The 25,388-nt window shown below is 50.4% G+C and overlaps 1 protein-coding gene across 1 annotated transcript in view; it reads right to left on the bottom strand.

Annotated features, from left to right (window-relative positions):
* Window positions 1–25,092, bottom strand: part of racgap1 (Rac GTPase activating protein 1) — a 65,360-nt gene extending 40,268 nt beyond the window's left edge. The window contains exon 1 of the mRNA XM_038786529.1: window positions 25,073–25,092. The gene's annotated coding sequence lies outside the window, so the exon portion shown is untranslated. The remainder of the gene's footprint in view (window positions 1–25,072) is intronic.
* Window positions 25,093–25,388: the final 296 nt, after the last annotated feature.

Here is a 25,388-nt window from a genome sequence, read left to right as displayed (position 1 = left end):
ATCTATTGGGCGGGCTTTGGTGTAATATGGCCAAGCTGAGCTCTGGCATGGTGGACTCTGAAGGAGTCAAGGAGGTCATCCCATATGCCCCTCTGCCGCTGCCAGGTTGCAGAGGGAGGGGGTCCCCCAAGGATCCTGGGAGTTGGGTGGACTTGGGTTGTGAGAGAGGGATTGACCCTGGACCCATACCCCTGCGATGGGGGTCCTTTGTCTGGTCTGCCTCTTCCAGCCCTTCAGAACCTGAAGATCACCCTTGGCATAGTGATCACAGGCAGTCCTCTGCTGAACGGCATCCTCCTGCTCTGAGTTTTTAAAATTCTGATGTGGCCTTCTCAGTCTCAACTGCTGACAGCTGAAGAGCAGTCCAGTGGAGAATCAAAGTAGGAACCCTTTCCTAACATCTGCTGCCTCAGACAAAAGTGTTTAAAGCAGCCGTTGTTACAAGTGTCAGAGGCTTTCTCCAAAGCCACAACAATTGAAAAGGCTTCAAATCCCTTGACACCCTTTGAAATGAGAAGCATTCATTCAATTTCACAGAGCAATACCTTTCACCTGCCTGTGATTGACAGATCAATGGTTCAGACACAGCTGCTTAGGAAGTTGGTTAATTTATCTTTCCCTTCACACTTGAATGCATCTCAAGTATCCTGCTTTAATGGTAGCCACAATGTTTGTAACATTCTTGCAATGATTGAGGGCTCCTGACCATACCAAAGCAGCTAAGTGGTTTCACTTCCTCTTTTCTAACAGCTGAAAACACTTAGCTGTTTTGAGTTGCCAGGAGCTGTAAATCATGGCAAGAGTGTTTATAAACAGGCGGCCTGATACTAGGATTTGGATGGAATCTGATGTTCTCCAGCACGCAGAGATTTGTATGGCCAAGGTAATGGGGTCGAAATCAAGCAGGACTTTTGCTCTCAATCACATCTACAAGGCACAAGTCAGGAGTGTGATGGAATACTCTCCATTTGCCTGGATGAGTGCAGCTCCAACAACACTCAAGAAGCTCAACACCATCCAGGACAACGCAGCCCCGCTTGATTGGCATCCCATCCACAAACATTCACCACTAACGCAGAGTGGCAGCCTTGTGTACCATCTACAAAATGCACTGCAGTAACTCACCAAAGCCCCTTCAGCAGCATCTTCCAAACCCATGATCACTACCATCTAGAAGGACAAGGGCAGCAGATACCTGGGAACCCCACCACCTGGAGGTTCCCCTCCAAGTCACTCACCATCCTGACTGGAAAATATATCGGCCGTTCCTTCACTGTCACTGGGGCAACATCCTTGAACTTCCTCCCTAACAGCACTGTGGGTGTGCCTACACCACATGGACTGCAGCGGTTCAAGACGACAGCTCACCACCACCTTCTCACGGGGCAATTAGGAATGGGCAATAAATGCTGGCCGAGCCAGCGACACCCACATCCCAATAACGAATGACAAAATAAACCCTGGGAACTTTAGCACTTCCTGTGATTTGCTCCCAAAGTACCACAGTTTTGCAAGCACTGCCCCTGAAGCAATGAGGTTTCTCTGAGGTCCCTGTGAAAACCATGAGTGCAAACTCATCATTTACACAAAGGAATGCAAATGGCAGGGACACTTGACCTGATTTTACACTTGACATATTGCATCAGCCCTTTCTTTAATATCAAAAACCAGTCAGTGATGTCAAGGTTCTTGTCCAAGTCTGGTTCCAGGCGCAATTAGAAATTACTTGGACTTTGCCCCCGAACATAGACGTATCGCCTTTTGTCAGGTTGGAAACATGAGGCAAGTGGGGGTCAGGAGCGGCTCGTAGCTTGAGTTCTGAAATTTGCTTTATGGCAGCTGCACATGAATAAAACAATTTCAATCTTTGACTTGTTAAAAATCTTACATCTGCATGCACATCTATCTGTAAAAGCCTAACTTCTGTTGTCTTATCAATTTTTTTTGCAACGTTATTGTTCAAAATGGAAAGTACCGTGTAATGTCACAATCTGGTCATTTGGTAGGAATATATTATTCCCTATGCACCCCACCCTGCAACAAATCCATCAAAATGTTTTCTGCAATTATTGCAGAGGTCATTTTGTTTAAATTATAAATTGAAAATGCTATACTTGTGAGAGACTCTTATTGTTATTGCAAGGGAGTGATGTTCAGCAGGAGTGACAGAAAGAGTGAAAGAGAGATGGGGGAGGCAGAAATAGAGAGAGAGATCGACTGGCCTGGATTCTCCCATCGCCGACGCTGAAATCGCGTTCGGCGATTGGAGAATCGTTGTTTACGCCGGAATTGGGGGCGGCGCTGTTTTTGCGATGCTCCACCCCCTGAAAAATGGCATACTCGGGGATACACGCCGCGCGCCATTGAGACAGTCTCAGGACGTCACCTGAGGCCCTCCCTCGATGCTCCACGCCCGATGGGCCGAGTCCCCGACGATGTCGCTCACACCGCTCGGAGAGGACTGAGTCTAGCGCCGCCACAGTCGAGGGGGGAGGAGCCGTTCCGCTGGCAGGGGGGGCACTTCGGCAGGGGCTAGGGGGACTAGTGGGGGGGTGGTCTGAGGGTGGTGAGGCTGGCTACAGGGGGGGCAGTTTTTGGTAGGCCAGGTCCGTACACAGCTGGCGCCATGTTGCCATTCTCCGGCCGTATCTGCAGGTAAAGCCGAGGTCTGCTAGCCCCCCCACCGGCCGCAGGATCGGAGAATCCAGCCCCAAGTGTCTTTCCACATTATCATTCGATTTCCTGAAAAGTTAAAATTTGAAAACAAACAAAGCGTCTTTGAGGGACATGAATAGGAGGAGAGGGTTGGGAAAAAGGTTAAAAATGAAGGAAAAGCTGTAATGATGACCGGATTGCCGGTGCACTTAAAAATTCCCCCAACCCGACGCTGCTGCGCATTTCTTCCAGGACCGTCTGAGGAGGTAGGCGGGTGAGGGGGTAGGTGGGTGAGGGGGTAGGTGGGTGAGGGGGTAGGTGGGTGAGTGGGTAGGTGGGTGAGGGGGTAGGCAGGTGAGTGGGTAGGTGGGTGAGGGGGTAGGTGGGTGAGGGGGTAGGCGGGTGAGGGGGTAGGCGGGTGAGGGGGTAGGTGGAAGAGGGGGTAGGTGGGTGAGGGGGTAGGTGGGTGAGGGGGTAGGTGGGTGAGGGGGTAGGCGGGTGAGTGGGTAGGTGGGTGAGGGGGTAGGTGGGTGAGGGGGTAGGCGGGTGAGGGGGTAGGCGGGTGAGGGGGTAGGTGGGTGAGGGGGTAGGCGGGTGAGGGGGTAGGCGGGTGAGGGGGTCGGTGGAAGAGGTCTTTTTAATTAATTTACAAAATGTGGGAGTCGCTGGCTAGATCAGCATTTGTTGCCCATCCCTAATTGCCCCTTGAGAAGGTGGTGGTGAGCTGCCTTCTTGAACCGCAGCAGTCCATGTGGTGTAGGTACACCCACAGTGCTGTTAGGGAGGGAGTTCCAGGATTTTGACCCAGCGACAGTGAAGGAACGGCCGATATATTTCCAAGTCAGGATGGGGAGTGACTTGGAGGGAAACCTCCAGGTGGTGGGGTTCCCAGGTATCTGCTCCCTTTGTCCTTCTAGATGGTAGGGGTCGTGGGTTTGGAAGGTGCTGTCTAAGGAACCTTGGTGAGTTGCTGCAGTGCATCTTGTAGATGGGACACACGGCTGCCACTGTGCGTCGGTAGTGGAGGGAGTAAATGTTTGTGGATGGGGTGCCAATCAAGCGGGGCTGCTTTGTCCTGGATGGTGTTGAGCTTCTTGAGTGTTGTTGGAGCTGCACTCATCCAGGCAAGTGGAGAGTATTCCATCCCACTCCTGACTTGTGCCTTGTAGATGGTGGACAGGCTTTTGGGGGGGTCAGGACGTGAGTTACTCGCTGTAGGATTCCTAGTCTTTGGCCTGCTCTGGTAGCCACAGTATTTATATGGCTGGGTCCAGTTCAGTTTCTGATCAATGGTAACCCCCAGGATGTTGATGGTGGGGATTTAGCGATGGTAATGCCATTGAATGTCAAGGGGCAACGTTAGATCCTCTTCTCTCTTGTAGGAGGTGGTCATTGCCTGTCACTTGTGTGGCACAAATGTAGCTTGCCACTTGCCAGCCCCAAGCCTGGATATTGCCCAGGTTTTGCTGCATTTGGACACGGGCTGCTTCATTATCTGAGGAGTCATGAATGGTGCTGAACATTGTGCAGTCATCCGCAAACATCCCCAATCCTGACCTTATGATGGAAGGGAGGTGATCGATGAAGCAGCTGGAGATGGTTGGGTCTAAGACACTATCCTGAGGAACTCCTGGAGCTGAGATGACTGACCTCCGACCACCACAACCATCTTCCTTTGTGCCGGGTATGACCCCAACCAGCGGAGAGTTTTCCCCCTGATTCCCATTGACTCCAGTTTAGCTCGGGCTCCTTGATGCCAAACTCAATCAAATGCTGCCTTGATGTCAACGGCAGCCACTCTCACCTCACCTCTGGAGTTCAGCTCTTTTGTCCATTGTAGGTGGGCGAATGGATGGGTGAGTGAGGTGGTAAGTGGGTAGGTGAGTGAGGTTGTAGGTGGGTGAGGAGGTAGGTGGGTGAGGTTGTAAGTGGGTGAGGGCGTAGATCGGTGGATGGGTGGGTGGGTGAGTGGGTAGGTGGGTGATGGTGTCGGTGGGTGAGGGGGTAGGTGGGTGAGGTTGTAAGTGGGTGAGGGGGTAGATAGGTGGATGGGTGGGTGGGTGAGTGGGTAGGTGGGTGATGGTGTCGGTGGGTGAGGGGGTAGGTGGGTGAGGGTGTAGGTGGGTGAGGGGGTAGATGGGTGGATGGGTGGGTGGGTGAGTGGGTAGGTGGGTGATGGTGTCGGTGGGTGACGGGGTAGGTGGGTGAGGGGGTAGGTGGGTGGATGGGTGGGTGGGTGAGTGGGTAGGTGAGTGAGGTTGTAGGTGGGTGAGGAGGTAGGTGGGTGAGGTTGTAAGTGGGTGAGGGGGTAGATCGGTGGATGGGTGGGTGGGTGAGTGGGTAGGTGGGTGATGGTGTCGGTGGGTGAGGGGGTAGGTGGGTGAGGTTGTAAGTGGGTGAGGGGGTAGATAGGTGGATGGGTGGGTGGGTGAGTGGGTAGGTGGGTGATGGTGTCGGTGGGTGAGGGGGTAGGTGGGTGAGGGTGTAGGTGGGTGAGGGGGTAGATGGGTGGATGGGTGGGTGGGTGAGTGGGTAGGTGGGTGATGGTGTCGGTGGGTGACGGGGTAGGTGGGTGAGGGGGTAGGTGGGTGAGGGGGTAGATGGGTGGATGGGTGGTTGGGTGAATGGGTAGGTGGGTGATGGTGTAGGTGGGTGAGGGGGTAGGTGGGTGGATGGGTGGGTGGGTGAGTGGGTAGGTGGGTGATGGTGTCGGTGGGTGAGGGGGTAGGTGGGTGAGGTTGTAAGTGGGTGAGGGGGTAGATAGGTGGATGGGTGGGTGGGTGAGTGGGTAGGTGGGTGATGGTGTCGGTGGGTGAGGGGGTAGGTGGGTGAGGGTGTAGGTGGGTGAGGGGGTAGATGGGTGGGTGGGTGAGTGGGTAGGTGGGTGATGGTGTCGGTGGGTGAGGGGGTAGGTGGGTGAGGGGGTAGGTGGGTGGATGGGTGGGTGGGTGAGTGGGTAGGTGGGTGATGGTGTCGGTGGGTGAGGGGGTAGGTGGGTGAGGGGGTAGGTGGGTGAGGGGGTAGATGGGTGGATGGGTGGGTGGGTGAGTGGGTAGGTGGGTGAGGGGGTAGATGGGTGGATGGGTGGGTGGGTGAGTGGGTAGGTGGATGATGGTGTCGGTGGGTGACGGGGTAGGTGGGTGAGGGTGTAGGTGGGTGAGGGGGTAGATGGGTGGATGGGTGGGTGGGTGAATGGGTAGGTGGGTGATGGTGTAGGTGGGTGAGGGGGTAGGTGGGTGGATGGGTGGGTGGGTGAGTGGGTAGATGGGTGATGGTGTAGGTGGGTGAGGGGGTAGGTGGGTGGATGGGTGGGTGGGTGAGTGGGTAGGTGGGTGAGAGGGTAGGTTTGAATCGTAAATTGAAATTGTAATTCTCATATCGGTCCATAGGGCTCTGATGCGCATCTTGTCCTGTCTGACGATCCAGAGATTGGTCCCAGTGTCTCCACATAAGGCTCAAAGAAATTGAGGGTTAAAAAAACACTTGTGAGGTGAGGTTTTCACTCAGATCCGTCACAATCTGGATGAGAGAAAAATACATAACCTTACGTAAAGTCGCCAAAGTCCCAGATTGTAAACACTGCCTGGAAGGTGTTGACGTAAACCACCTCAACTGCTTACTGGAATTACTGTCTTTAAGTTTCTCCACAATTGACTAAATCACAGGACAGCTAGGAGTGAGACCCATAATTAATGAGTATGACTGACCACAAATCCATTTGAACTCAACAAGCAGTGCTTATTAAGTTTAAAATGAGTCACAATCCATCTGACTGAAACTTGGCAGGCACCTCTCACACATTTTCTTTTAATCTTCCAAAGGAAGTGAGCCTCGCTGGCTAGGCTCATTTATTGCCCATCCCAAATTGCCCCTTGAGAAGGTGGTGGTGAGCTGCCTTCTTGAACCGCTGCAGTCCATGTGGTGTAGGTACACCCACAGTGCTGTTAGGGAGGGAGTTCCAGGATGTTGACCCGGCAACAGTGAAGATAATCTGCCGGGTTTTATTCCTTTTTAGGTTGTGTAGCATTTTAACACAACTGAGTGGCTTGCTCAGCCATTTAAGAGTTAACCACATTGCTGTGGGAGTCTAGACCATGTACAGGTGGCAGATTTCCTTCCCTAATCTGCAGTCACCATTACTGAGACTAGGGCTGGACTAACGGACCTCACTTGTAGCTGGGATTCTCTGTTGAAAGGAGTTTTTGTTGGAACACCACTTACAGCTGAGTGGCAATGGAGAATCAAGGCCCAGCTTTATTAAGTTTTATTAATTTATTAATTAAATTAATTCAATTTATTAATTGAATTTTAAGTTCCATCAACTGCTGTGGTGGGATTTGAACCTGTGTCTCTAAAACTTCACCTGGGCATCTGGCTTCCTAGTGCAATGGCAATACCACTACAGCACCACCCCCGCAATGTGGTTCAACAAAAGAAGAGTATGTTCAAAAACCATTGAATATAAAAATGAAGCTTGTATTTGCACTTGACGCCACATTCATAATATAGTGAAGATATTCGCAGTCTTCTCCATAGCAGACACTACTTACAAGCGTAATATTCGCTCCCCTGTCACACTAATGTTAATGTAAACTGATCTCCCACACGGTAAGAGAATACCGAAGGCTGTATTCGTTTGATCGTTACCACTGATTACAATGCAACAAAGTCTGTGAAACACGAGTGCTTTTTGTATCTTGGTGCCAGCTGTTGCTCAGTTGGTAGCACTTCCCCCTCTGAAACAAAAGGTTGTGGGTTCATGTCCTGCTCCAGAGACGAGAGCTGTGGGTGAGAGAGGGTGTGCTGCACTGGTGGAGCCTCCTGGGGGTGAGACTTTTAAACGGCCGTGTCTTCCCTCAAAGTAAGTGCACTATTTTGATGAAGAGCAGAGAAATCCCTCTGATGCCCTGGATCAAATGTACCCCTCAGTCAACATCACAAAAACAGATTTCCCACTCATTGTCACATTGCTGTTTGTGGGAGCTTGCTGTGCACAGATTGACCACCCGGTTTCCTATATATACAGTAGTGACTACACTTCAAAAAGTACTTCATAGCTGTAAGGCACGTTTGGGAAGTCCTTTTGCAACGTATGGCATGCCAGAGGTGATTGTTTCTGGTAATGGCACCACTTTCATAGCCCCTTTCTGAAGTCTAACGCTATCCACCACATCATAGATCATAGAATTTACAGTGCAGAAGGAGGCCATTCGGCCCATAAAGTCTGCACCGGCTCTTGGAAAGAGCACCCGACCCAAGCCCACACCACCCTATCTCCATAACCCAGTAACCCCACCCAACCACACTAAGGGCAATTTTGGACACTAAGGGCGTTGCCACCTTCAGGGTACAATGGACCTGAACTCCCAGATCTCTCTGTACATCAATTTTCCCCAGGACCCTTCCATTGACCATATAGTCCGCTCTTGAATTGGATCTTCCAAAATGCATTTGCCTGGATTGAACTCCATCTGCCATTTCTCTACCCAACTCTCCAATCTATCTATATTTTTCTGTATTCTCTGACAGTCCCCCTCGCTATCTGCAACTCCACCAATCTTAGTATCATCTGAAAACTTGCTCATCAGACCACTTATACCTTCGTCCATATCTTTTATGTATATCACAAACAACAGTGGTCCGAGCAAGGATCCCTGTGGAACACCACTAGTCACCTTTCTCCATTTTGAGACACTCCCTTCCACCACTACTCTCTGTCTCCTGTTGCCCAGCCAGTTCTTTAACCATCTAGCTAGTACACCCTGAACCCCATGCGACTTCACTTTTTCCATCAACCTGCCATGGGAAACTTTATCAAACGCGTTACTGAAGTCCATGTATATGACATCTACAGCCCTTCCCTCATCAATTAACTTTGTCACTTCCTCAAAGAATTCTATTAGGTTTGTAAGACATGACCTTCCCTGCACAAAACCATGCTGCCTATCACTGATAAGTCTATTTCCTTCCAAATGTGAATAGATCCTATCCCTCAGTATCTTCTCCAACAGTTTACCTACCACTGACGTCAAGCTCACAGGTCTATAATTCCCTGGATTATCCCTGCTACCCTTCTTAAACAAAGGGACAACATTAGCAATTCTCCAGTCCTTCGGGACCTCACCCGTGCTCAAGGATGCTGCAAAGATATCTGTTAAGGCCCCAGCTATTTCGTCCCTCGCTACCCTCAGTAACCTGGGATAGATCCCATCCGGTCCTGGGGACTTGTCCACCTTCATGCATTTTAGGATACCCAAAACTTCCCCCTTCTTTATGCCGACTTGACCCAGAGTATTTAAACATTCATCCCGAGCTTCAACATCCGTCATGTCCCTCTCCTTGGTGAATACCGATGCAAAGTACTCATTAAGAATCTCACCCATTTCCTCTGACTCCACGCATAAATTCCCTCTTTTGTCTTTGAGTGGGCCAATCCTTTCTCTAGTTACCCTCTTGCTCCTTATATACGAATAAAAGGCTTTGGAATTTTTAAAAATCAGGAGTTGCGTATTACAAAGGTAACACAACAATCAATCTTCTTAGACTTCAGTCTACATATAGACTGGATAAACCTAATTAGCTCTGGTGCTGAAGAGGATGAATTCCTGGAATGTTTTTCTAGAACAATGGTTTTCTGGAACAATGGTTTTCTGGAACAATGGTTTTCTAGAACAGTATGTTGCGGAACTAGAGAACGGACTATTTTAGATTTAGTATTGTGCAATGAGAAAGGGCAAATTAATCTTGCTGTAAAGGATCCTTTACGGAAGCATGACCATAGCATGGTAGAATTTACTTTAAAAAAAATAAATTTAGAGTACCCAATTATTTTTTTTCCAATTAAGGGGCAATTTAGCGTGGCCAATCCACCTACCCTGCACATCTTTGGGTTGTGGAGGTGAAACCCACGCAAACACAGGGAGAATGTGCAAACTCCACACGGACAGTGACCCAGAGCCGGGATCGAACCTGGGGCCTCGGTGCCGTGAGGCAACAGTGCTAACCCACTGCACCACCATGCCGCCAACATGGTACAATTTGACATGAGGTTTGAAAGTGGTATAGTTCAATCTGACACTAGGGTCTTCAATCAAAACAAGGGAAACCACTGAGGACAGCACGGTAGCATAGTGGTTAGCACAGTTGCTTCACAGTTCCAGGGTCCCAGGTTCGATTCCCGGCTGGGTCACTGTCTGTGCGGAGACTGCACGTTCTCCTCATGTCTGCGTGGGTTTCCTCCGGGTGCTCCGGTTTCCTCCCACAGTCCAAAGTCTTGCAGGTTAGGTGGATTGGCCATGATAAATTGCCCTTAGTGTCCAAAAAGGTTAGGAGGGATTATTGGGTTCGGGGGATAGGGTGGAAGTGAGGGCTTAAGTGGGTCGGTGCAGACTCGATGAGCCGAATTACCTCCTTCTGCACTGTATGTTCTATGTGTCTGCGTGGGTTTCCTCCGGGTGCTCCAGTTTTCTCCCACAGTCCAAAGATGTGCGGGTTAGGTGGATTGGCCATGCTAAATTGCCCGTAGTGTCCTAAAAAGTAAGGTTAAGGGGGGGGGGGTTGTTGGGTTACGGGTATAGGGTGGATACGTGGGTTTGAGTAGGGTGATCATGGCTCGGCACAACATCGAGGGCCGAAGGGCCTGTTCTGTGCTGTACTGTTCTATGTTCTATGTTCTATGTGCGGGTTCGGTGAATTGACCATGATAAATTGCCCTTAGTGTCCAAAAAAGGGTTAAGTGGGAGCTACTGGGGTATGGGGATACTGGGTTACGTGTGCTTGAGTAGGGTGCTGTATCTAAGGGCCAGTGGAGACTCAATGGGCCGAATTACCTCCTTCTGCACTGTAAATTCTATGATTGTATGAGGTATGAGTTTTCTAAGATGGGTGGGGAAGAACATCCATCGGCAATGGCTAACATTTAAAGAACTAATATACGGTTTGCAACAAATTTACATGCCTTTGAAGCACAAAAACACAGCAGAGAAAGGTGTCCAACCATGGTTAAGAAGGGAAGTTAAGGATTCGATCAGACGAAAGGAAGAGGTTTACAACGTTTTTAAAAAAAATTAGAGTACCCAATTACTTTTTCCAATTAAGGGGCAATTTAGCGTGGCCAATCCACCTACCCTGCACATCTTTGGGTTGTGGGGGTGAAACCCACGCAGACACGGGGAAGTTGTCAAGGTAGTAAGCCTGAGATTTGGGAGAATTTAAACATTCAGCAAAAGAGTGCCAAGAAATTGATACAGAAAGAAAATAGAATATGAAAGTAAACGAGCAAGGAATAGAAAATTGGACTGTAAAAGCTTCTTAAGGTGCGTAAAGAGGAAAAGATTTGTGAAGGCAAAAGTGGGCCCATTACAGAAAGAGAATAGAGAATTTATAATAGGTAAGAAGGAAATGGCAAAGAAACTTTGGGGGTGATTCTCCTCCCGTGTTGCACATGGCGCACACTCCACTATCCCCGGAGAATAGTGGCAGAGCCCCTAAACGGCGTGCCGAACGGAGTGCAAAACTCCTGGCCGATGGCATCGGATCCACACCCTCGCTGGGCGTGAATCATATTTGTACACTTAAATGGGTCTTGACACTCATTTAAATATGCATTTCCGAGTTTTAGCTGGAGTCACATGGCTTCCCAGGATTCTCTGCCCAGGCGTGAACAGCATGAGGTTGGCATAAACCACTACTGGTCTCCATTAATGAAAACCAGACGTGATGACCATGCCAAGCAGGAGGTGGGGTGGGGGGCACAGAAGCCATTGGAGTCCCATGGGGGGTCCGAGACATGGCACCCTGGCTATGGAAGCCTGGCACTGCCAGGGTGGCAGGTTGGCATTACCAGGGTGCCAAGAGGCACAAGAGGATCTGCAATGCGCTGCCTGAAAGCACGGTGGAGGAGTTTCAATCAAGGCTTTCAAAAGGGAATCGAATCATTCCACAAAAAGAAAAAAGATTTCCAGGGCTATGGGGGAAAAGGCGGGAGAGTGGGACAAGGTGAGTAACTCTTACAGACAGCCAGCATGGACCGGTAGGCCAAATGGTCTGCTTCTGTGTTGTAACCATTCTACAATTCTGTAATATGGCAATCAATAATCCCTGAACCACTGAGAATGCATTTTTACTACAATCATCTATCCAGCCGCTATAGGTCATGAGAAACTTTGAATCGGGAAAAGTTGAAGTCGGTGAGAGAGAAAAAAAAAAATCACTTTTAAAATCCAGGGTGATGCTTAAATCTTAATAAAGAACCGTAATTACATTTTCATTTAATGGCGAGGATTTATGAATTTTTAAATAGAGCTGCTGATACTTCATTTATTATAATGGATTTCTCTTTCATTATTGGAGCACGAGCTACATTAGAAATTAATAAGGTGATGTCCTGAGATTTGCTCAGCCCTTACCTGTCGGTTTTTCCCCGACCACAGAAGTACCTTTTCTGCTCACCCTTGAGTACAGAATGTGCAGTGAGAGGGGGAGGAGAGGCGAGAGGTGACAGCATTCCTGATGCGCACGGCTTAATCTGGCTTCTGGAGGCGTTCGTCAGGATTGGGACTGATGTTGAACGATCTGGGATCACTGGAAACTCTGCTACCTGTTAGAACCTGACAGGAGGCCCAGGGATCTGCAACATCAGAATCCCTGTGGTCTGGGGGGGCGGCATGTGGCTCAGTGGTTAGCACTGGGACTACGGTGCCGAGGTCCCAGGTTCAATCCCGGCTCTGGGTCACTGTCCGTGTGGAGTTTGCACATTCTCCCCGTGTCTGTGTGGGTCTCACCCTCACAACCCAAAGATGTGCAGGTCAGGTGAATTGGCCATGCTAAATTGCCCCTTAATTGAAAAAGAAAAATTGGGTACTCTAAATTTAAAAAAAAAGAATTTACCCAGATGAGGGGGCGGGGCTAACCCCCTTTTCCTAGGACTGCTGGGGTATAAATACCCCAGCCCGGGGGGCGGGAGACCCTTTGGGGCGTAGAAGGAGTGTAGTAAGGAGAATAAAACCAAATTTTTCTACAGTCATTGCATCCGAGTGGTCGCTTGCCTGAGACTTTACACTACCCATGTCTTAACTCTCAGCAAGCCTTGTTCCCCTATCACCCCTGTGCTCAGGAGTTGAGTGCGTCTCTAATTCCAGGGCCTCCAAGCTCTGTAATTCCCTCCCTAAACCTCTCACCTCACCTTCCCCCCTATCCCCTCTTCAGACACTTCTTAAAACCAACCACCTTGACCAGGCTTTAGGTCACCTGACCTAGCATCTCCTCATATGGCTCAGTGTCAGGTTTGTTCTCAAAGCCAAAATGATAGTATGTTCACAAAGCTCGCCATTATTAATGTGCAAATTGGCCAGAAAATCAAACGGTTCAAAATATACGGTGTGCCCTGCAAATTTCTAGAACTTGCCTCTCCACTGTTTGCCTCACACAAACAGCATCTTGCCCTCAGACTCCCTGTTGCCTCAAAGAACTTGCTGGATTTGCACATTAATTGTTGATTAAACTCGCCGAAGAAAGTTAAGCCTGGCAATTAGAAATACAAGGAACAAGGTGGTTGGAGTTAATGACTACCAATTGGTCTATGGCGGCAAAGATCTATTATAGGTCACTTTTTCAGGTTTTCAATTTTTTGAGAGGATTTTAAACATGTCAAATTGTAAGATTAATTTTTTTCCCTTACTTTTTCTGTCTCTTTCTCTCTCTTAATCCAATACTTCATAGAATTTTATAGAATTTACAGTGCAGAAGGAGGCCATTTGGCCCATCGAGTCTGCACCGGCTCTTGGAAAGAGAACCCTAACCAAGGTCAACACCTCCACCCTATCCCCAGAACCCAGTAACCCCACCCAACACTAAGGGCAATTTTGGACACTAAGGGCAATTTGGCATGGCCAATCCACCTAACCTGCACATCTTTGGACTGTGGGAGGAAACCGGAGCACCCGGAGGAAACCCACACACACACGGGGAGGATGTGCAGACTCCGCACAGACAGTGACCCAAGCCGGAATCGAACCTGCGACCCTGGAGCTGTGAAGCAATTGTGCTATCCACAATGCTACCGTGCTGCCCTCTTACTCCTTTCCCTTATTTCACTTTCTGTACTGGATCGCACTTTAATTAACCTCTTTCTCCACTGTTTCGCTGTTGGTTTCTCAATCCTGAAGTCTGACTGGTTCTGGAGATAGACGGTCATTCATCCTGGTCCCAAATGACACGTTGTCCCATTACCCGGTATATTATGTGTGGGTGAAATTTAAACGGATGAGGATGATGAAAGGGAAGTGGTCGAACAGGAGGACAAAAGTCTTTCAAGCAGTCAGAAAGTTACTCAACTTGTTCCAACCTAAAGGATTTCTCTTGCTCAAAGGTCACATAGAACATTGAATTTACAGTGCAGAAGGAGGCCATTTGGCCCATCGAGTCTGCACTGATCCTTGGAAAGACCAGTCCAATTAAGCCCAGACTTCCACCCTATCCCCATAACCCAGTAAACCATAGAACATACAGTGCAGAAGGAGGCCATTCGGCCCATCGAGTCTGCACCAACCCACTTAAGCCCTCACTTCTACCCTATCCCCGTAACCCAATAACCCCTCCTATCCTTTCTGGTCACTAAGGGCAATTTTTCATGGCCAATCCACCTAACCTGCACATCTTTGGACTGTGGGAGGAAACCGGAGCACCCGGAGGAAACCCACACACACACGGGGAGAACGTGCAGACTCCGCACAGACAGTGACCCAGCGGGGAATTGAACCGGGGACCTTCGCACTGTGAAGCCACAGTGCTATCCACTGTGCTACCATGCCGCCCATCATGTTTAAGAATACTGCACCACGTAATATAGGTGGGGGCTACAGTGGTTGACATGGGCCAAATTCTTCAGCCATTGGGATTGTCTGTTCCCGCTGATCACACTCCCGCGCCCATGGGTTTGCTGATGGTGTGGGGCAGCTTCAATGGGAAATCCCATTGACAAGCGACGGGAGCAGAGAATCCCGCCTCCAGCGAACAGCACGTGGCCGAGAAACACGTGGCTGGAGGACCGCAGAATCCCACCCATGGTCAGAAATGATGAGTTTGTTATTGCAAATAAAAGACTCTCGGCAGCTAATGAGCAAGCCTGCGAACCATCGCCCAGGAAGAGACAAAAAGTGTAGCCGCCATGGAGCTCCTTGCGCACTGGAGCCATTCAGCCCATCAGGTCTGTGCCAGCTCCCTGCAAGAGCAACTCAAGTCCCATTCCCCTTCCTTTTCCCCATTGTTCCTGTTTCTCCTCCCGCACCTCGTGGTCGCACTAAGGCAAAGTTTTTCAAACTTTTATGCCGGGGACCCATACCAACTGGCCATTCTTCGGGACTCATGCTGAATAATGTTTGCAGCGCATGGCTGTCATCCTTTGTGACCCACGCCGGCCAACCTTCGCGACCCACCATTTTCACTTACCTTTAATGTGACAGGTGAGCCTGCTTGGTCCCCACGATCTCACTTACTTTGTTATTCAATGTTACATTTCTGATAATGATTTCAGCTGATTTAAGATCTCACTGCATCCATTGAAATAGAGGTTTGTCCTCGATCTCGCCATGTTTAGTCTTCAAATGTCTTTGAAGATTTAAGGGTTTTAAACTTTCACTTGCCAGTACTTCCCTGTATATATCACAAATGAACTTTGAATCCTGATTTGCATTGGCACAATTAATAACCCACACCTCACATAATCATCTTTATGCTGCTTTGTTCCTGTTTTCAGCTTCTTCTCCATGGGTTGTTCACCCAGAGGAGCTCACACCAGCATTGCTGGCAGCTACAAAATGGAGGAATCTCTCTCTCTCGCGCCCAGAACACGTGGTGTCAGCGTATGGGGCATGTGACCAGCTCTCTGCTGCCGCTCCAGCAGCTACAAAATGGAGGAATCTCTCTCTCGCCCAGAACACGTGGTGTCAGCGTATGGGGCATGTGACCAGCTCTCTGCCGCTCCAGCAGCTACAAAATGGAGGAATCTCTCTCGCGCCCAGAACACGTGGTGTCAGCGTATGGGGCATGTGACCTGCTGTCTGCTGCCGCTCCAGCAGCTACAAAATGGAGGAATCTCTCTCGCGCCCAGAACACGTGGTGTCAGCGTATGGGGCATGTGACCTGCTGTCTGCCGCTCCAGCAGCTACAAAATGGAGGAATCTCTCTCTCTCGCGCCCAGAACACGTGGTGTCAGCGTATGGGGCATGTGACCAGCTCTCTGCTGCCGCTCCAGCAGCTACAAAATGGAGGAATCTCTCTCTCGCCCAGAACACGTGGTGTCAGCGTATGGGGCATGTGACCAGCTCTCTGCCGCTCCAGCAGCTACAAAATGGAGGAATCTCTCTCGCGCCCAGAACACGTGGTGTCAGCGTATGGGGCATGTGACCTGCTGTCTGCTGCCGCTCCAGCAGCTACAAAATGGAGGAATCTCTCTCGCGCCCAGAACACGTGGTGTCAGCGTATGGGGCATGTGACCTGCTGTCTGCCGCTCCAGCAGCTACAAAATGGAGGAATCTCTCTCGCGTGCCCAGAACACGTGGTGTCAGCGTATGGGGCATGTGACCTGCTGTCTGCTACAGCTCCAGCAGCTACAAAATGGAGGAATCTCTCTCGCGTGCCCAGAACACGTGGTGTCAGCGTATGGGGCATGTGACCTGCTGTCTGCCGCTCCAGCAGCTACAAAATGGAGGAATCTCTCTCGCGTGCCCAGAACACGTGGTGTCAGCGTATGGGGCATGTGACCTGCTGTCTGCTGCCGCTCCAGCAGCTACAAAATGGAGGAATCTCTCTCGCGCCCAGAACACGTGGTGTCAGCGTATGGGGCATGTGACCTGCTGTCTGCTGCCGCTCCAGCAGCTACAAAATGGAGGAATCTCTCTCTCGTGTCCGGAACACGTGGTGTCAGCGTATGGGGCATGTGACCTGCTGTCTGCCGCTCCAGCAGCTACAAAATGGAGGAATCTCTCTCTCGCCCAGAACACGTGGTGTCAGCGTATGGGGCATGTGACCTGCTGTCTGCCGCTCCAGCAGCTACAAAATGGAGGAATCTCTCTCGTGCCCAGAACACGTGGTGTCAGCGTATGGGGCATGTGACCTGCTGTCTGCCGCTCCAGCAGCTACAAAATGGAGGAATCTCTCTCTCGCGCCCAGAACACATGGTGTCAGCGTATGGGGCATGTGACCTGCTGTCTGCCGCTCCAGCTGCTACAAAATGGAGGAATCTCTCTCTCGCGCCCAGAACACGTGGTGTCAGCGTATGGGGCATGTGACCTGCTGTCTGCTGCCGCTCCAGCAGTTACAAAATGGAGGAATCTCTCTCGCGCCCAGAACACGTGGTGTCAGCGTATGGGGCATGTGACCAGCTGTCTGCCGCTCCAGGCAGGAAGACTCCAGTGATTTAGAAATAAATCTGCTCCTGGGTCAGTGTGCTGACGTCAGGAGGAGGCGTTTTGCCCAGCTGGGCGCCGGGCCAGCGCACTGCTGAGGGGGTACGCATACGCGGGATGGCCGGAATACTGAGAGCCCATTCTGGCCGGCATTTTTAAAAGCCGGTCGCTCCCTTGGGCACTTTCTCCCACTATCAGGAACGCCGCGGTACGTGCTGCGGGTCACGACCCTGGGTTTGCAAATGGCGGCACGAAGGTAGATATTTGTGTGTTCTCATAGCGTGTTTCTCCCAGAACAAGTCGCTAGTATGTCACCAGGGGTTTAAAGCTTGGGGTGTGCCACTCCATATCAATTGTAGCTGACCAGGAGTCTCTCCTGCCCTTGATAGGTATGTCCCTGTCAGGCAGGGAGGAGATGGCTGTGTGAGGGAACCATGGTTCACAAAAGAGGTTGAATGTCTTGTCAAGAGGAACAAGATAGCTTGATCTTGGTTTCGGACTAAGTGTCTTTAAGAGACCGATAGGTTTTGATTAATAAGAATCGTTATAATCTTTATTATTGTGACAAGTAGGCTTATATTAACACTGCAATGAAGTTACTGTGAAAATCCCCTCGTCGCCACACTCCGGAGAATTCAGAATGTCCAATTCACCTAATAGCACATCTTTCGGGACTTGTGGGAGGAAACCGGAGCACCCGGAGGAAACCCACGCAGACACGAGGAGAACGTGCAGACTCCGCACAGACAGTGACCCAAGCTGGGAATCGAACCTGGGACCCTGGCGCTGAAAAGCAACAGTGCTAGCCAATGTGCTACCGTTCCGCCCGAATAAGGGGATCAGGGGTTATGGGGAGAAGGCAGGAGAATGGGGAGGAGAAACATATCAGCCATGATCGAATGGTGGAGCAGACTCGATGGGCCGAATGGCCAAATTCTGCTCCTATATCTTATGGTCTTTTGAGGGGGGCTGAATGGCCATCACCTGTTCCTGTGGAGGGGAATGGCAGAGGGAGGCGGGAGGGAGGGGGGCGGGGGAAGCCTTCGCTGAGGAACTGGAATAGCTGAATTTGTGAAGCTTAAGGAAGAAGTATGTGTGAGGGGGGGGGGGGGGCGGGAGAGGAGGAGGTGAGGAGGGGAGTGGCGGGGGTGGGGGTGGGGGGGGGGTGGATGGGGTGGGGGGCACCACCATTTCTCTGCTTGCAGACCTGACTAACTTCACAATAATTGTCTTGGCTGAAATGATGGAACGCTCGCTGGTTTTTTTTTCCCTCTCACCAACTAAAATCAAATAATGTGCAGCTTTGTGTGGCTGTAGGGTTTGAGAGCAAATCCAAAATTAATTTTGTGAAGGTCTCCGCAGCAGTTAACGGTTCCGGAATAATGGGCTATAATTAGGCTTGTACACCTGCGCTGCTAATTTATTCCAAATCCACCAAAGGTTACAGAGACGTGCAGGGTGGGTTATACTGCTCGAGTGTTGTGTTGACAGAGAGTGGCTGCCTGCAGGTGAAGTGGGGCAGATTTCCAATTTATAATGCAGCCATTCTGAAGAGTGCCCAGTTCTTTTGTACATCCGACAGACAAGAAGGAACCATGGAACATTCTAAAATCATAAAATGATGGTGTTCAGGAGGCCATTCGCCCCATGCAGCCTGTGCTAGCTCTTTTGTCTAGCTAACAAAAATCAAATAACACACCGCTTTGTGGCTGTCGGGCTCGAAAGCTATTCCAGAATTAGTTCCACTTCCCTTCTCTTCTTCACTCGTCCCGCAGATTGCACTCTCCGTCTCCCCCCCCCCCCAAACACTCCCCACCCTCCACCTTCAAGCATTTACCCAGGGCAGCACGGTGGCGCAGTGGGTTAGCACTGCGGCCTCACGGCGCCGAGGTCCCAGGTTCGATTCTGGGTCACTGTCCGTGTGGAGTTTGCACATTCTCCCCGTGTCTGTGCGGGTCTCACCCCCACAACCCAAACATATGCAGGGTAGGTGGATTGGCCACGCTAAATTGCCCCTTAATTGGAAAAAATGAATTAGGTATTCTAAATGATAAAAAACCCCCAAAAAAGTATTTACCCAATTTCATCTTGAAATTCATTATCAAACCAGCTCCCACTGTCCTTTCAGACAGCTTGTTCCAGATCACAATTCATTGTGTCAAAAAAAAATGCTCATCATCCCACCTCTGCCAGTTACCTTAAAACTGAGTTACTACCCATCCTTTTGGGCGGCACGGTAGCACAGTGGTTAGCACTGTTGATTCACAGTGCCAGGGTCCCAGGTTTGATTCCCAACTTGGGTCACTGTCTGTGCGGAGTCTGCACGTTCTCCCCGTGTCTGTGTGGGTTTCCTCCGGGTGCTCCGGGTTCCACCCACCAGTCCTGAAAGACGTGCTGTTAGGTAATTTGGACGTTCTGAATTCTCCCTCTGTGACCCGAACAGGCGCCGGAATGTGGCGACTAGGGGCTTTTCACAGTAACTTCATTGCAGTGTTAATGTAAGCCTACTTGTGACAATAATAAAGATTGTTATTCAAAGGATCTATCATTGAAAAGGACAATATTGCATGGTTATGGGGAAAGAGCAGGGAAGGCGGAGGGTTGGGATTAATTGAATAAATCTGTCAATGTACTGAATGACTTCTGGCTGTGCCCAATTTCCCACACGGTCCTGTTGTCAATTATCTTCAAACTGCGTCCTCTGTTTAAGCGACCCGCCCACCATTTCCTCAAATGTTGGAAAGTATCGAGTGAGATGTGTGCAGCCTTGCCAGGACATAGTATGTGGTGGGTTGGGGTTTGAGCTACAATATTGCATTCCTTATTCCGTGTCCTACACTGTTTTCTCACAAAGCCTCATAAACATCTGCCTTCATAAGCACAGGCTGGGTGGGCAGAGGTGTCACAGATAGCCCACAGGCAGTCATTTGGACACCCACGGAAAAGACAGTTATTGTCAAAGGTACAAATCCAACAAATTCAGGAAATGGTTACATGATCGAGTGGTCGAAGCCAGGGTCATTCCTCTTGGTGAAAGTTGAAAGATTTGAGAGAGATATTCAAAATCACAAAGGGTCTGCACAAGAGTAGATGGAGAGCAACAATCCCACTAGTGGGGATAGATTTAAGTTGATTGGCAAAAGAAAAGGAGAGGGGAATGTTGCCTTTTTTACCTGCTATAAATATGGCAGTCAGTAAGGTTGCCCTTCTTTTGTTAGATATTGATATTATATTGCTCAGAGTCGCCAGGTATCAAATGATACCGCCACAAGGTTCAACCGGGTATGGATCAAAGAGCCAAACAACCAGTTAGTTAGTTCAAGATCAATGGTACTTTATTTACACACAAGATTAACTTACACATGCAACATAAACACTATCAGTTAAACTACACCTAACAGCTATAACAACCTGTACTTAACTTCAGGCACCCGGCTTAGGTCAGAGGAACAGAGGCCTTTGTTCGAATCTGGATCTGCTGGGTCTGGAGCAGTAACTGCTGTTCAGCTGGGCTCATCCATCTAGTAGCGAGCGTTGAACTTGGACTTGCTTCTGGTGGTGCTGCGATTGGAGATGGACGTTACCGGAGCGCCAGGTCCAAATGAGATCGAACACATGTTGGTGTCTCTATTTATCGTTGAGGGGTTTCACGCTCTTTTCGGCGGTCCTTAGGTTCGGACCCAATTAATTGGGCAGTTCTCAATCACTGCCTTCGATCTGAGCCAATAAAGGGGCGGGTGCCTTGATGGCTGGGCGTGTCCTCAGCGGTCATTGACCCTGTTGTTTATGCTTCCTGAGTAAAGGGAGTGGAGCCGTGATGTCTGGAATTGTATCGGTTGCCTGAGTATCAGTCCTTTGTCTCACGGAGATGGACCATTAAAATGCTAATCGGTTGGGGGTTTCGATGCTGTCTGGATTCTCTGCTCACAAATATACATTCAGGCTCTGTGCTTGCCTGAATCTTACATTGGCCATATTTCCCTTTAGGCTTTGCGAACGTCCATGTTTCTTGTTGTAAGTGGCCATCCCAGATGTCTACAGGAAGCGGTGGCATAGTGGTAATGGCACTGGTCTAGCAATCCAGAGACTCAGGGTAATGCTTTGGGGACCTGGGTTCGAATCCTACCTTGGCCAATGGTGAAATTAAAAATTCTGGAATTAAACGTCTAATGGCAACCATGAAACCATTGTCGTAACAACCCATTTGATTCACTGATGTCCTTTAGGGAAGGAAATCTGCCGTCCTTACCCATTCTGGCCTCCATGTGACTCCAGACCCACAGCAATGTGGTTGACCCTTAAATGCCCTCAGGGGATGGGCAATAAATGCTGGCACAGCCTGCGACGGCCACATTCAATGAGCGAATAAAAAAACATGAGGAAAAACATTTTCACACAGCGAGTGGTTAGGATCTAGAATGCACTGAGAGTGTGGTGAAGGCAGATTGAATCATGGCTTTCAAAAGTGAATCGCACCATTATCTGAAAATAAAAAATATTGCAGGGCTTCAGGGAAAAGTCAAGAGAGTTGTTCTTGCAGAGAGCTAGCACAGACACGAGGGGACAAGTGGCATCCTCCTGTGCTGCAACCAATCTATGATTCTACAGCTTCTCTTTCCAGCTGCGGATGGATTTGATGTGGATTTGTAGAACTTTTGATCTTAGATTTTTCAATGGAAGTTGCAGCTCGTAATGGCGTATTTGGACCACTTGGCGGCGCCTAAACTGCAGGCTCCCAGTCCCTGTTGGTGAACGGAGACGGTACTGCAACTTGAAGCGAAGCACCTCGCCACCTGGTGGCAACATACGGAACTGCTTCTCACTGCCAACAATGAAAGGTAGAAATCTGGGGCGAAATTCTCCCAACGGGAGACTAAGGGCGCGATTCCCCGCCCCCCACGACGGGTCGGAGAATAGCGGGAGGGCCTTCCCGACATTTTTCCCGGCCTCCCGCTATTCTCCCCCCCCCCACGGCCGCCCCACGACACGAATCGCTGCTCGCCGTTTTTTTACGGCGAGCAGCGATTCTTCCCTATCCGATGGGCCGATTTCCCAGGCCTTTACGGCCGTTTTCACGAATTTAAACACACCTGCTATCACAGTTCGTGAAAACGGCCGCAAAGTGCCGTTCTGCACAACCATGCCACCGATTGGCACGGCCGCACCACGGGCGTGCCAAGGGTGGCATGGGCCCGCGATCGGTGCCCACCGATCGCGGGCAGCGGGTCCGATTCCCGCGCACTCTTTGTCCCTCCGCCGCCCCGCAGGATCAGTCCGCGGGGCGGCTGAGGGGCATGACGGACCACGCATGCGCGGGTTTGACGCATACGCGCGATTATGTCATCCGCGCATGCGCGGGTTGGAGCCGTCCAACCCGCGCATGCGCGGCTGATGTCATCGTGTGCGTCAGCCGGCGTGAGTCTTGGCTGCCGGGCTTAGCGGACGTTCGCTAAGCCCGCGATGCCGTTCTTCCCGGGGCCGACCGGGGGGGTGAATCAGGTCCCGGGAGGGGAAGCGGAGGCTGCCGTGAAACACGGCCAGTTTCACGGCAGCCTTTACGACTCTCCGCATTTGCGGAGAATCGCGCCTTAAGTGCGGACGCTGGAGTGAAAACCGGAGTGTTTCACTCCGGCGGCGGAGGCCGCTCCTCGCCCCCTATTCTCCCACCCCCAGGGGGCTAGGAGCGGTGCCGCGTCAAAGCGGCGCCACGTAAATTAAGCGGCCGGCGTCACGTAAATGACGTCACCCGGAGGATTGATCTTGCGGGGCGACGGAGGAAAAGAGCGCGTCCTTTAGAGACGCCGGCCCGCCGATCGGTGCCCACGTGCGCCGATAGGGCCAGACCCCTACTGAGCGCTCCCCTGGTGCTCGATCCTCCCTCCGCCCCCCACAGGCCGCACACACAGCATTCGTGCGCTGTTCACGCCGGCAGCGACCAGGTGTGGTTGGCGCCGGCGTGAACCGGTCGGATTGGACAGGCCGCCCGGCCCATGCGGGCCGGAGAATCTCCGCTCGACCGTTACAAACGGCGAGAGGCGATTCTCCGAGCGGCCTGTCGTGAAACGCGGCATGTCGTTTTGGGGGGGGGGGGGGGGGGGGGGGTGGGGGGGGGGGGGGGGGTGAATTGCGTGCGGGTGCCAGGGCGGCGTGGCGGGAATTGCCCGGCACTCCCGCGATTCTCCCACCCGGCGTGGGGGTCGGAGAATCGCGCCCACAAAATGGAAACAAAAGCTGTGGGAAATACTGGTGTGTTACTTCTCTCCCTGCCTGTCCTCAGGTCCCATTCGACCTCCACATTTACAACCTCCATGGCCCAGCAATCCTCAAGTATTTTGCGGACTACGGAGCCCATTCCTTTTGTGGTAAATACACTGGTCACAGACTACGTGTATTACGGTACTGCCACTGTACTACAATTAATACAGTAAATCCCAGCCTGCTGGCCCCTCCCAGCAGGCTCTGTATAAAAGTGTATGCTCCCCTGCGCTGCTTCCAGTTCTGGTTCCAGCTGCAGAAGGCTTAACATCTAGTGCAATAAAGCTTCAATAGTTTCACCATTTTGTTTTGTGGTCATTGATGGTACATCACCTTACAGGCCCCATATCCTCCAGGTTGCCCGGTTTCCTCCCACAAGTCCCGAAAGACGTGCTGTTAGCTAAATTGGACATTCTGAATTCTCCCTCTGTGACCCGAACAGGCGCCGGAATGTGGCGACTAGGGGATTTTCACAGTAACTTCATTGTAGAGTTAAGGTAAGCCTACTTGTGACAATAATAAAGATTATTATTAAAGATGATTATTCCAGTAACTGCTAGGCCCCAACCTTAAAGGACACCATGAACAAAGTGGCAATCCAGTAGTGTTATGATGTTCATCATTGATAATAATTTATTTTTCCAGATTTAATTAAATTAATTTTTCGATGGCATCGAACATGGCAGGTAGCACTCCTGTCTCTCGAGTCACAAGATTCAAGGTTCAAATCCCACTCCAGGGCTTGAGCACAACAAGCGAAGCAGTACTGAGGGAGTGCTGCAATGTTGGAGGAGCCATCTTGGATACAGGGTTGGCAACTGTGATTAAACGTGTTCCTGGAGTTTACATCACGTGACTTCTCCCCATGCACCATCGATACCGGCCAACACATCCATCCTTGTGACGTACGGCCTTCCTACACGTTTTTAAAATCGTTTTTAATGTCCCGATGATTTTTCTCCAGGGCTGCACACAGCAGTGTCCATGGAGATTGATCTTCAATAGCTGGAGACTCCAGGCCAATCCTGCAGGCTTGGAGACCCGACTTTCAGATGAGATGTTAAACTGAGGGTCCATCTTCCTGCTCCTATATATTCGAAAGATCCCACGGCAGTATCTTGAAGAGCTGGAGAATTCTTCCCGCTGTCCTGGCCAACATTTATCCCTCAATCAACACTACAAAAACAGATTATCTGGGTCATCGTCACATTGTGTGTATGTTTGGGATCTTGCTGTGTGCAAATTGGCGGCCACATTTCCTACATTGTAACAGTGACCACTTCAAGAGCGTTTATTGGCTGTAAAGTACTTTGTAACATTCGACAGTGGTGTAAACGCAAATCTTTATTTTTTTTATATATAAATTTAGATTACCCAATTCATTTTTCCAATTAAGGGGCCATTTATCGTGGCCAATCCACCTACCTTGCACATCTTTGGGTTGTGGGGGCGAAACCCACGCAGACACGGGGAGAATGTGCAAACTCCACACGGACAGTGACCCAGAGCCGGGATCGAACCTGGGACCTCGGCACCGTGAGGCAACAGGGCTAACCCACTGCTCCACCGTGCTGCCCTCGCATATCTTTATTTTAATTGAATTTAAATTCCAGCTGCGATAGTGGGATTTGAACTCATAATCTCTGAATTTCTATAGCCAAGTAGCATAATCACTGTGCTCCCACACCCTGCCTCCCGCTTATCAACATCCTCCATCTCTGCCTCCCACATTCTTACCACAAGCCACCATCACTCACTTGCTCCAGTCTTCACCCCTCCCAGCATGTTCCAGCAGCTCCATCCCATTTGCCTGGTCCTGGGAAGGTATAGAAATCGAGGACATTGACAAATGAAAGTACGTGAGACCCTGGGAGACATACAAAGAAAAAAAAGAGGTGAGACATAGCCAGAGAGAGCCAGCACAAAATGGCCTCCCTTTGTGCTCTAGGTTTTAATAATCCACTGACTGCAGCTACATTTCCAAGGGTTGAACGGCAAATACTGAGGAGGCCATCGTGGGGCACAAGACTCTTGAAGTGGCATTGTCCTGAATCTTTGAACCGTTAAATTGGA

Source organism: Scyliorhinus canicula, chromosome 28 (genome assembly GCF_902713615.1).
Source record: "Scyliorhinus canicula chromosome 28, sScyCan1.1, whole genome shotgun sequence".
Classification (NCBI taxonomy): Eukaryota; Metazoa; Chordata; class Chondrichthyes; order Carcharhiniformes; family Scyliorhinidae; genus Scyliorhinus; species Scyliorhinus canicula.
The sequence above is the reverse complement of the archived record's forward strand: the minus strand, read 5'-3'. Positions and strand labels throughout refer to the sequence as shown.